We start from the raw sequence: 13,390 nt of genomic DNA, 5'->3' as shown, positions 1-13,390 counted from the left end.
GTCTCTTTTATTTTATTTTTTTTATTTTTTTTAAATGGAGAAAGCTTGTAAAAATAGCCCCAGAAAACTTGCTGAGCTTGCTACCATATCATCCTGCCACCGGCAGGCATCCTCTGCATTATTGTATAGCTTTGCTGAATGTCTCATGCCTTTGGTCAGCTACAGAAAGGCTCCTCAATGTTCCCACTCATTTCAGGCCTCTGTGACATGGAGAGGGCGGGTTGGTGCAGTGAGGAGGACCTCAGGCATGGGAGGGAGGTAAGGGCTCCTGTAGCAGGGGAGGTAGTGATGGTGCTAAGACAAGGAGACCATGGGACATGTGAACTCCAGAGGTGCTGAGGGACCATCAGCAACTGCAGCACAGCCATAGGTGCCTTGTTTGAGCCGTCACCAGGCTATTTTGCTTGGGAGGGAGTTGCTATACACCATGCCATGAAGCTGGCGGCATGTGCCCCAACAACTATGCTCTGGTCCCAGCGAGCTGGCAGATAATTCAAGGCAAGTCTAAATGATGCTCTTCTCCCTGCCCTCAAAAAACAGCCATGCACATTTTCTAGAAAAAGGAGACAGTGTTTTCAGCTAAGGCATTTCTAATCCTGTAATTAGATGTTACCTGGCTCCTTATTTTGCTGGGAAGGATGATGTTATCTCTGGCCCTTGCAGGGATATCTGGGTGCATTTTCCAGAACTCAGGAGGCTTCTCTGACCTTGAGCAGTCTCTTCAGCACCTCTTGAGCCCTAAGAAAAGGGGACATGGATGCTTTATTTCACCCACTCCTTGCCCCATCTGGCAAAGGTGGTTAGCCATAAACTGTCCAATGCACCTGAACTCTGGCGGCCATGGCTCAGAGCAAGCACCTCCAGCCCTGTGACTTTCCTCCAGCTGCACTCATCAGCAGGAGCAAGGACGAGCAAGTCCTTCTCTAGCCTCTGGGGAGGTGACTTGTTGAAGGAGACTTACTCCACTAAACCCAAGGAGATAAAAGGTCTGCAAGTCAAGATTCGCTAGCTGACAGATAAGTTAATATTTTCTTTTATAAGAAGCATCTTTATGAGTGTTTTCTCCATGTGTGGCAGCTCAGTGGAAGTGACCGTGCAGGTCAGGAAAGTCATCAGGAGCCAGCAAATATGAGCATTCCTTATTTATTGGAAAGTTTATCTCTGCATTAAATTTTTGCTGAAGAGGGTGTCATTAGGCCCACAAGAGTGGTATAAATTGGGAGCTGGAACAGTGTTTTTCACAACCCCAGAGCTAATTTCTTGCTCTGTTTTTTGTTCCCGTTTGCACGCTGGGGCTGCCAAATGCAGTGAGAGAGATGCCTGTATTCAAGTCAGATTTTTTTTTTTATGTCCTGCGTTTGAGCAGGCCAGAATTTATATTGCTCAGGTCTCCTTAAATTAGTCCAAGAGGATTTCATTTTACAGGCCTGCTTGACTGGGATCCTTTTGGCACGATGGGCTCAGCTTTGTATACAACTGAGATTCATATTTTATGTGTGTATAAAAATCCCAGCCATGAATCTAGCGGCTTAAAACTTCACCTTCATTCTTTACAGCTCAATTCAGAGCACTCTGCGCATTTCCAGCCATTTGGTCTTGCAGGCGGCTGAGCACCAGGAAAGTGGCAGGGGATGGGGGAGATGGTTCCAAAGGTCTCCTTTGCTTCCTTGTTCACCAAAGGTTGCTTAAGAGAGCCCAGATAGCCTGCAGCTGAAGTTCATGATGATGCCTTTCCCCCATTGGGTCTCCAATTCCAAATCTGAAGCGAGACTTGGGAGATATTCATGGTAATTAGGGTAATGGAAGCAAACTAAGACTCTAGGGAACCGGGCTCCATCTGTATTTTTGCCCCATTAAGGAATGCATGGAAAACATCTGGAGCTATTGTTCTGCATTGTTGTATGTAGAAAATATTTTCAGATTGACCGTGACCCACCAAAGTTGGACGTAGGTGGTATAGCAATGTAGGTATTGGTCTTTATTATCCAAGCCATGGTCCACTGTCAAAGTCCAAGTACCAAATTCAGATCCAGGTCAACAGGCCAGCTTGAATGTCCTGGTTGGGAACAGAGGTCCTTTGTCGCCCATGGCCAGAGAAGGCTGGAAAAATGAAGGTGCTGGAGGATACGGATGGTGAGAAATGCCAGGTCAAGATACTTGGATGGTCCCGCATCCAATGCACTAAATGCTGCCAAGCTGGTCCAAGAAGGGCTGGTTGTTTAGGATTTAAGGCCAGTTCTGTGCAGCCAGACTGTGCCCAGCTAATACCTCCCACAATGCAGAAGCCTGGGGAAGCTGTGCCAGAGCTAACACAGCTGCTGGACTGTTGCCAGCTACAGCTGGTACTGCATGGGTGGCCTTGGTCCCTGTTCCCCTGCACTCCCAATTCTCCTGATTCTTCGATACACATGGAGGGTGTCTCTGCCTTCCCCCTGCATGAGTACAGTGGTGTGGCTGGACCAGATTGGCATCTCCAGAATTATGTGACACAGTCAACTGGATATGGACCATCAATGAGCTTGGTGTGAGGATGCCAAAACTAGAAAGTTTGTACAGACAGCAAGGATCCTGCAGGGTCATCTGTGTTACAGTGGTACTCCAAGTATGCTTTGAATAATAGGGTGCTATGAGATGCTGATCCACAGCCCTTGCTACTGGGATAAGCAGAGATGTGTCCTCATCAGCCATTTTCTTCAAGGTTTCCTCTTGCCTGTGACTTCCAGCAGGGTTCAGCAGAATTAAATTTTAAAGAAGGTAGAATTTAAGAATATGGATGTCCAAATGTTGGGTTTTACTTCAGGCTTTTTTGGCAATACCTGGTTGCATTTCACTGGCAAGTGTGCCTATGATACTGTGCTGCCTTCCCCTCAGTGTGGTTTGGCTTAGTAGGTGTGAATTCCTCCAGGCTCTCGTCAGCCTCAGCAGATTCATCTGGGTCCTGAGAGAACTGAAGAGGAAACTGGAACAAGAGTGGAAAAGGGGTGGGAGTGAGCCTGGGCAGCAAGTCCCTGGCTTTGCCTTGTCTTTGTAGGATGGCTATAGCAGAAGAATCACTGCCCTGTGCTCCAGGAGCAAGCAGCTGAGGAGGGCTGCAGCCTCCTCTCATTTGCAGCAGCCCAGCCAGTGACCTGAGAGCATTTTCCCACTGTGAGTGAATCATGCTCTGCTTCAGTTGTGAATCCGAAGCACATCTACATCCACTCCCTCCCCAGCCCATGTTTGGCTTTCCAGTGGTTGGGTTTTATCGAGCAGTTCTTTATTGGATTTATCATGCCAGTTGTTAAAGCTTCCAGCTGCTTAAATTTACTTTCTTGTTTTCTCATTTTCTCATCTGTCTTTTCTGTGTTCTTTACAACAAAATCCACACGGCCCTCTATATCATTAACTCCACGGGCAAGTTAATCAAATTTACTGTCAGGAACAGCTATAGCTGTTGGAATGTTTCTAATTTCTTTGGAGGGGGTTATTGGGCTTGCAAAGAATCAGCCGGTGCCTCCATTTCTGCCAGCTTTCTCCATAACATGCCCTGGAGTCACTGCAATTCCCAAGCCAGCTCAAACACTCCATTTCCCCTACTGTGGTCTCTCCCGTTTCTGCTCTCTCCATGCCACTGCCAGCTCAGTCCAAATTTTGGGTTGGGTTTGTGTGATCTTCCATGGGTGCCACTCCTCAGCTGGGATGATCCAGAGGACTGTTCAAACTGAAGACCAACACTTGTGCAGGAGGGCTGGGAGGTTTACCTAAACCAGCACATCCTTCATGGATGGCAAAAAGCTCTCCAGCCCTCACCTTCAGCTAGCACTTGCTGTGCTGAGGTTGCACAGGGAGCATCACTGAATAATCCCCACTGCATCCTAGAGAAGTGGGCCTCATCACTGCCTGGAGGCTACGTGGCAGTAAAAAAGTCTGTGGGCTCTCCAGCCATATTTGTGGGTCACAGTGGGATCCAGAGGCAGATTGGAAACTTGAGTGTCATGTGTGCTCAGCAGTGGCCTAACTGTTTGCCTGCCCTCATCATCCTAAGGCGTATTCTGGAGCAAGGAGTGGTTTGGGTATTGTAGCAGTCATAGAAAAAGGGTGGGCCTGCTGTGGAGGGGCAGATCAGAGGGACATTGCAGTGCTGCTGCAGACTACATGTCCCTGGGAATGGCTGCTGGTGTCAGAGGGGAAACATGCTCCTGGGCCGAGGCAAAGCCCGATACCAACTTGGGTCATACTGTTGTGCAAACACAGCATGCAGCCATGGTTGGCATGTTGCTGTCTCAAAGAAAGATGCTTGGGAGTCTTACTAATGTACCTGAGGCAGCAAGCCAGGAAAAGGTTATTATTAACCTGTCTGTAAATACTTTCCACCTTCTGAGCAGTGTGACGGTACTGTGAGTGCCACAGAGCAGGAGCTGTATGTTTTAACTGGGGGTGACCATGCTGCCAGATGTGCACAGCCCTTGTTGACCCAGCTGCCTGTGCCATGGGACTGGGCTGTGGTGTGACTGCCTCCAGCCCCCTTGGGAGCAGCCATTGGTGGCTGATCCCCAAGCCAAGTTCCACCTCTGTGTACAAAGGATCGAAACCCAGTGGGGGTTTTCTCTTTAGGTGTGTGGGCTGTGTGTTTTCAGCGAGGCTGAGGCACCTATGCACATGTGGAAATAAAACAGTGTGAACACAGCGAGAACATGAAACCTTGGTGCGTCTCATACATGTATGCATTCGAGGTGTGAGACAGCTGGTGTGTGTGTTGCAGGAGTGACATCCAGGGCTCGCCTTCCAAATCACCAGGGGATGGTGGGGAAGGGAGGAGTGGAAGAGGAACGGGAAAGGGGCTGAGAGCAGGTGAAGGAAGAGGCGGGTGGGAGGGGGAAGCATGAGAGAGAGGGCAAGGGGAGGAGGGAAGGGAAGAGAAGTAAACAGGGATGCAATTGCAGGTAAAAATAAAGCTGAAGAAGCCCAGGTGGAATTCATGCAAAGTCTCCTCATCAACACTGCGACTCCCTCCTGTCACGGGAACTGTCATCCGGGCTCGGCTCGTAATGAAAGGGAAAATATTTTATTCAGATTTATTAATTTGAAAATGAAGCCCGCCTGTCGAGAGGGGGACAGTTCTTCTCAATCTGTCATCGTTGAACCACACGCTCCTGACACCAGGATTCATTTGTCTTGTCGGCTCTGACAGTCGGATTCTCCCAGAGCTGTTCCTGGTGGATCGCCCTGGGATTTTAAACCGGATGAAACACATTCCGACAAGGAACAGCCTCTTTATTAATGCAAATTACACGAGGAGGAAAGAGCGTGAGGGAGGGAGAGAGGGAGGGTGGGTGACGCCAGCAGACGCTCTGGTTCCTCTCCCTGTATCAGTCATTTGTTATTTACATTTATACACATTTTTCAGGTCTAATAAAAGGAGACCAGGATTTTTGGTGACATTTATGTATGGATTGTTTTAAGGAAAAATGGTACCTTCACCACAAATGTATGCAAAAATACGTACACACACACACACACACACACACACACATATATGGATGTGTGTGCAAGCCCTGTCTCCCGTGGGTTGAAACAACTTTGGCTGGGGTGAGCACATGGGTTTCCCGTAGGTGTGGGAGAGGCAAGTCTGAGCTGGGAAGGGGACACGTGGCTGGTAGCATCGGTCTGGTGAGGCTGCCGAGGTGGCTGATGGCAGGGCTGTGGCATCTGCCAGGGTGCCCATGTGACCTCTCCTTGATCCCTGGTGGGGTTAACTAGTTGGAGAGGGCTCATTTGGGGTTTGCGGGATAGGGAGTGCCTGCCTGTGCTGGGATGTGCCTTCAGGGCAGGGTATGAAGGCAAGGCAGACCTCCTTCCTGCACCCTCACATCCATGTGGGATGTCTGGGAGGATGCTCGTGGTAAGACTGTGGCTCCTTGGGGTCAGTGTGACTCCATAGGCATGGCTATCTCTGCAACCTCTGCTGCTGCTCTTCCTTGGCGAAGTTAATGTGCTTTAAACATCATAATCTCACAAATCCACTTACTCCTGCCTCCCTCATATGGGTGTTATTGGAGCTTCCAGGATGGGATTTTCCTCGCAAGCCATACTTTCCCCTGTGGAGCCCAGCTTTACTAATGGGGGCTGGCACCAGCCCACCTGAGGTCCCCTCAGCTCATCAGTGCAACGTAAAACAAATGCCAGAGCCAGCAGTATGGAGAGCTTGAACGTATGTGTCTAATGATGTCTCTGCACTCTATAGAATGAATATTTAATAGCGCTTGTCAGCAAGATCTTATAGAGGGATTTCTTTCCTGAAACGCTTGTTAACTCTTGTGATTTCCATAGCAGTGTTTGTGTTTCTGGTGGCCTCTTGCTGGTTTGTCACTATCCCCAAGGGTTCACCACCTCAGGGTCCATTCCACTACCCCTCCTCAGCCATGGCTTGGCAAAGATCACTGTCACCACCCTCAGCAGCCGCATCCCTCGCAAGGACAGAAGTGTGACACTGCAGGTGAGCAAGCAGGAGCTGATGGATGCCCTCCTCAGATGCAGGTGAAACCCCTTATTTTAGGGCCCAAAGTCTTTAAGGTGACCTCATATGTCCTGCAGCCCCATGTGGATCAGAGACCCTCACTCCTAAAATTTCCCCACCCTGCTAAAGCTGTGAGAGACTTTCAGGCTTGACTTGAAGGCTGCAAGTGATGGAGAATCTACCACATCGTTAGGCAAATTGTTCTGCTGGTTAATTAGCTTCACTTTTAATGTGCTTGGAGCAATGAGAACAGTAATTCACGGTAGGAATAGGGATGTGCAGCAAGGGCCTGAAGAAGTGTGGGAGGGAGGGTGGAAAGCCAGAGAAAAAGGACTCAAAATTAGGGCAGAGACATTTTTCAGTGACTCTTGATTCTGTAAGAGGGACAATGAGAAAGGAGAGGAGGAAAAAGAAAAGAAAAGGGGAGAGAGAAGGAAACATTTCAGAGGGACCAATGTTATTTTTGAATTTGGGTTGAGATTTGTGAATGCTATTTTTATGACAGAAAACTAAAGAGTAGAAATGACAAAATGCCATTTGGTAACATCCTTGAAATGCACTCTTCCACTTTTCATTCTGAAATGGCAAGTTTTAAAATTTAAATCTTGGTCTAAAAACTCGTCCAAAAAAAAAAGGGGGGGGGGTGGGAGGGGAGATGCTTAACCCTTGAACCTCCTGCTTGAAACCCTGCTTGAAACCTTCTCCAAAGGTTTTCCCAGAGTCAGGTGGATCTTTTTGACTTGGCTACCCCTAGTTTGAATTCAGGCAGGTGCCCACTCAGAGTAGCCCATAGCAAAAAAGCTTTTAGTTTCTGCAAGCTTCCTTCTCCAGATGAACCCACAAGTTGCTGAGAGCAGACTCAGTCTGCATTAACCCAGCATGGGTGGTTATAGAGACCACTGTCTAGGGAGCACAGGAGTTTGTTGGAGCTGTGCCTCATCCAGGCTTCCTGAGATCAAGGTGAGAAACTGAGGGGGGATGCATTTGGTGAGGCATCCCCAGAGCTGCTTGCTTGCAGGGGTGAGGAACTCTGCGGCTGCAGAGATGTTTCTGCACTTTGGTGGGGGCAGCTGCCGCAAGCCCCGGGCACAACTGCACCCAGCTGGCAGAGGTCATAGGGACATGGCCCTGAGAACAAACTTGGGAGCACCTTGAGGAGCCACCTGGAGCCCTGGCCCAAACCCCAGCCTGCTCAGAGCACCTCTAGATATTGCTTTCAAGGACCTTCCCACCTGGTCTATGGGGACTGTCTGAAAAATCACTTCTGCCCTTGAATTCCTATTTCTTTGCAAACCCTGTGGCTAGGGCTCAGCCCTTGTGTAATAGGCATCTCTTGTAGTAATCTCCACACCCCTCCCCAAACCTACTTATAAAATACTGTACCTTGCACCAATTTTATCTGTGACATTGCATAAAAAAAAAAAAAAATCCATTAAAAGAAATAAAAGCAGGTGCAGGCTGGTGCTGCAAACACTCCTTCACTCTCATTCTCTCCCCTTCGTTCTCCCTCTCCTTCACTCTCGGTGTTTGCTAGTTTGTATGATTAATTTTATCAATTTTCCTGACCTGCTTTGCCACTGAAATAAATATGACAGCTGCAGTGCTGCCTCAATTCGTTCTCTTGCCAAGTGAGCTGCTGAGATGTGTTTTCTTGTTGATCGCAGACTTTGGTAAATATCAAGTAAATAGACTGAAGAGGATTCATTTCAGCAGCTTGTATTGTCAGGACTTCAGCTCAAGAGTACATCCTTCACCACAGAGACAAAGGGAGAAGGAAAGCTCCTGTCCCTCCCCAAAAAAGCAATTCTTGTGGTGCACCAAGCCACTGTCAGCCCAGCCATATTTAGTAGTGTCAGCAAATGTCTTGGAGGAGACTTTTAAAGCCTGGTCCCAAAAATGAAGCCTGTGGCCAATCAGCCACTATGGTGTGCATGGGTCAGGGTGGCAGCAAAGATTGGTGCATTGAGTGCTGCCATCCTGGTCCTTTTCTATGTCTCAGCAGCACGACAGAGATGGTTCACCATCAGCTCTTCCATGGTTTTGTTATTGCCTACTGTCCCTCTGTGGAAGAGAGACATCCTGTGTCTCTTTAGCAGAAGGTGGCCTAATGGGCCAAGGGTTTATGGAGGACCAGAAACATAGCTGGTTCTGGTGACCAAAGAAGGGAGTATTAATCACAGGGTAACAACCTGGCATTGAAACTTGTCTTCAAATGAATTGGCTGTGCCTAGTACAGCAGCAGAATAGTGTCTCCCTACCACCCTTATATCTCCTCCTGCACGGTTTTGTTTTGGTGATGATGCTCACAATTTACCTGCCTGTTTTCTTTCACCTTGGATGACCTCTGGAAACACTCCTGAGACAGAGTTGCATAGAGACCTCGCACTTGGAAATCATTGCCCAAATACCTAATTTTTCAATTTTGCATCTCCCTTTGAAATTCAGCCAAGAGTGAGCTGAAGGGCTCCCACTTTGCAAAGTCTCTCCAAGAGATTTCCTCTGGCAAGGCTGCTCTGACACAGCTATGGATGTAGCATCTTGATTAGCATGTCCCCCATCCCAGTGCAATGTGAGTATGGCCAAAGCAAGTCTTCCGGTCCATACAGGCATTTGTCCTTCCCATGTCTTTCTCAGCAGCTATACAAGTGTATATGTAAGCTTTATTTCTATAAACAAAAGTTTGTTGCTAATTTCCAGCAGAATTCTGTAGCTTTAAAGACTCTATGAGGAAGGAATGCCATCTTGAAGACTTTGCAGATTAGATTGATTAGATTAGATTAGATTGTTTATCTAATAAAAGATATTTTCTATTGTTCATGATCTAGTTAACCAGCACGCAGTAGTTACCAGTGCAATTGCACGGCCAAGCCCTTTGTACTCTGCAGATCTTAGCAAAGCTGCCTTCATCTGGCACATACAAACAAAGGGAGAGAGGGAAAAAATGGGAACTTCCAGCCTCCAGAACCAAAAAGAGAATTTGTAAATGTGGCCCAGATATACACGTGCAGGATGGCTTCCTTCCGTCAGCAGAGACCTTCAAATGCCAGCTGATGCGACCTCATACAACTCTGTGTGTTGGAGAGGCCTGCAAAGGCTGGGTGGCTGCTGCAGTGCCCCATCATCCCTTCAAACCTGCCACAGCCCCAGCATCGTCGTGTGTCACTGAGCCAAAGCTCAGCAGCTTAAAAGAAGGGAGGAGGAAAGGGGCACCATAAAATACCTGTAACCAAATGTAAAACTGAACATGAAGAGCTCCCCTGCTGCCTCTGCTCCAATTTCTTGCAGATTGCCTGTGCACCTGTAGCTTTACCTTTTGGAATTACTGTATTATTACCATTACTAAGGTGATAATTTTCATTAACGAGTTATTGCTGGAAGCTGCAGCAGTCCAGGACTTTCCATCAGAAAGAAGGCCTAGCTGGCTGCAGGGTCCCCTCAGGGCCATGCAGGGACTCCTCACTCTTCAAGTTTGAGCTCTGATGGACTACATTGGCTAAGTAGGTGTCTTCTATGGAGGGAGACCAGCACTCCTTCCAGTCTGCCTAGGTCAGTAATCTGTGACTCTGACCTTAGGACAGGCCAGCAGCCCTCTGGTTGGGTCAGACTCCACAAACCATAGATGAATCAGGGAGGACCAGGGCAACCAATGTTGAAATATCTATAGGCAGCCATGAGGCACCCACCAGCTAGGGCACCTGGGAATCAGGAGCTAGTGAAAAGTAGTGTTTGCTAGCCTTGGATAGAGTTACAGGTGTGTGGTGGTGGGTAAAGTGGTTGTCATACTGCTGTCACTCCTTGCATGGATGAGCTTTTGGACAGAAAGTCTAGCCTGCAGGTGCAATGCTCTGTGCAGGGGGCCTGTGCTGCTGCTGGCCCTAGGCTGTCTCTGGAAAAGCCACTTTGTTAAGATGCATGTTTTCTGAGGAGTGGAGGCCATGGACTGCTGCCAGGAGTGGTTGGGCTCAGGTGAGCTGAGTTGCTTTGGGAGTTGTGCTGTCATCTCCTTGACTGTGTATCTAATTCAGCCAGCTTGGTGCTGTGCAGAGCATAGCCACACAGCCTGGGAGGTGTCCCCAGGGGAGCTGAGCATGGAGCTCACACCCAGTGTGCCTGTGCTAAAGGTCTCCAAACCATTTCCAAATTTGCCCTGGTACCACAGGCTCCAGGGGTCACTTTTGGCTGTTGGTAGAGCTGCCTGATAGTGCTTCACAACAAAATCTTGGTTCAGCAGCATCCATCCCACTGCCAAACCAAAGGGCTGTAATGGCCAGTACATGCTGGGAGCACCACTACCTGGGAGCATCACCAGCCCGCTGGGGAGTAACACTCTGCTGCCACTGGGCAGCAACACTCTCTTCCTTGCCATCAAGATGTTCGGAAGCCCGACTTTGTTGACTGGGCATATATTTTACCAATGCAAATCACCTTGGTCCAGCAAGGAGCGCACACAGCAGCCGCTCGTCATCAATTCAGTTATCCCCCTCCCCTCTTCTCAAGGACTTCTGAGAGCAAAAGGCTTGTGGCTACAAAGATTTACACCCCCTCGGCAAGGGTTAACCTCATCTGGCAGCCACTATTGTCTCAGGACAACTTGTCAGTCTGTGAGAACGTGCAGTAATGGATTTGAAGTGGATTGCTCAGCCCACGGAGAGGGTGATGCTGTATTTATTGAATAGACATTAAAAAGAACATTTCTCAATTTCTCAGCACTGAACTCGAGGTCAATGGATCTTTTTGGCACTGACATGCTGAGTCAACTCCTAGCTTAAAACCTTTAGAAGGACCAGGGTTAGATGAAAAGATTAGACTCCATCTTTAGTGTTTCCCTGGCAAAATTGTTGGGTGCTAAATCATTTATGTTGCTTTGCAGTGCTTTGCTTGGCCTCTCCCCATTACCTTGGGAAAGAAAAAAATTCCTCTTTTTTTTTGGATTGAAATGGCACAAGTTTATTATTTCCACTGTGCTGCACCAAGATGAGGTGGAAACAATGTGTTGGGCTCCTAGTGCTGTTGGCCCGCTGGGCAGCTGCTGAAAGGGCTGCAAAGCCTTTTCCCATGGGGAAGAAAGCAGCTCTGTGGTGAGATGTGGTGCCACCCCCCCCACCTGATGCCGAGAGGGCACGTGGCTCTCTGCATGCTAACAAATTCCTTGTACGCCAGCGAGACAGCTTTTTAATAATGAACTAGCGATTGATTGCAGCATCCCTGATGGCAGACGCTGGCTCGGCAGTCAGTCCGGAGCTGGTGTCAGTGGGAGCAGAGGCATGGGCTTCCGTCTGCCTCTGCCCCTCAGGCAGCGCTCCCTCGGTGTCAGGGGTATTTTTGCCTGTGTGCCATGCAGTAAGTAGGAGCCGTCTGAATGGTTTGGAGTTAAAGGGATGAGGCTATTCTTTGCTCACTGTTACAGTAGGGTAAATCTGGAGCAATGTCCTGACTGCGATAGATGTTTTCATAGATGCTGACCTCCTTGGTGTCACACACATTGCTGCTGTTCCCTGTGGTTTCTGGCAATTTTGTTAAGGTATGTTAGTGTCATGCTAAGGGCAGTGCTGGACAGGCAAGTTTGGATAAACCTGTCTAGCCTGAGAGCAACCTTGGAAAAGGCATTTTTGGGAAGGGTACAAACTACAAAAAGAGTGGTGAGCGATGAGAAACTGCTGCTGTATTCCTTCTGTGCATCTCTTGTCAATCACACTGGCTGTCAGGGAGACAGGCACAGCTCCCACATTGATCCCAATCCCTCTTAAGAGGAGCTGGGAGGACCACAGGGCAGAGGGAGCAGCATTTCCTAGAGCAGAGGAGGAGGAAGGCAGCCTTTCCACAAAGCACTACCTTCTCCTGCAGCTATCCTGCTTGCAGCCAACGTGTCCCATACTGGCAGCTCTCACAGAGTATGTGGAGCCCCATCCCGCAGCCCTTTCTCTGGCCAAATCCCTGTTGCAACCAGCACTTACCTACGGTTTCAGGCCTTCTGGTAGCAGTACAACAAATAAAATGCAATCCGCCTGTATCATAAAGTCCAATAAAAATGAAACTGAACATCCACTTTGCAGACAGCAAGTACACTGTAAATTTATGAGATCATATCTCGTGGAGGACAGGGTACTTAAGGGGGAAAGGAAGGGGCTGGCAAAAATGGGAGAGAGCGGCCAAGGGGTAGTAAATATGTTTTCAATAATGAAGAGGCCCGATTACCCTCTTTGCAATAAAAACGTGCACAAGGCAGAGCTGCCGTAAAAATTACTCCCGAGCAGCCTGGCGCATTTGCACCTTGTCATCTTGTCAGCTCCATGCAAATGTGCAAGCGCCCGCAGCCATCGTGGGTCGGCTCTGTGACATGGAGCTGCTGATGACTGGGCAAAGGACCTCCTTCCCACAAAAGCCATTTCATTTACAGCCCCCATCACCCCAGTCCTGTCCACCACCCCCTCCCACCCTGCAAAACACACCAATTTTCCTGTAACCGTAGCAACCAGCACAGATGCAGGATTCTGGGGTGGAGTGGAGGATTGCCAGGGTGCCACGTGTCCTGGGCTTCTTCCCAGCTGGGCAAGAATGGTGGCAAGCACAACAGGACTTGGGATGTGGCTCCTGTGGGCACCATGGTGTTTTCTCTAGGCAGAAGCCCTGGCCCCAGCCTCGAGCCCTGGCCCCATTGCCAGGTGTCATTTCTCTCTTTGAGGGTTCTTTACATACTCTCCCTGAGGGTGATGGTATCACATACTGTCTAGGGCACACCAATAGCACTGGGTACAATTTGGCTTCATGTATTTAAAGGGAAAAAAAAAAGTATTTTGTTTTCCCCCAGCACAAACCAGAGTAAAGGCTGAGGCCCCACCTCTTTGAGGGCTCTTTCTCAAGAGGTGTGGGTTTAAACCAATTTAAAGGAGATGA

Source organism: Pezoporus wallicus, unplaced genomic scaffold, assembly GCF_028554395.1.
Source record: "Pezoporus wallicus isolate ANWC-B61680 ecotype Strahan unplaced genomic scaffold, APGP_CSIRO_Pwel_v1 scaffold_7107, whole genome shotgun sequence".
NCBI lineage: Eukaryota > Metazoa > Chordata > Aves > Psittaciformes > Psittacidae > Pezoporus > Pezoporus wallicus.
This window is presented reverse-complemented; position numbering follows the sequence as displayed.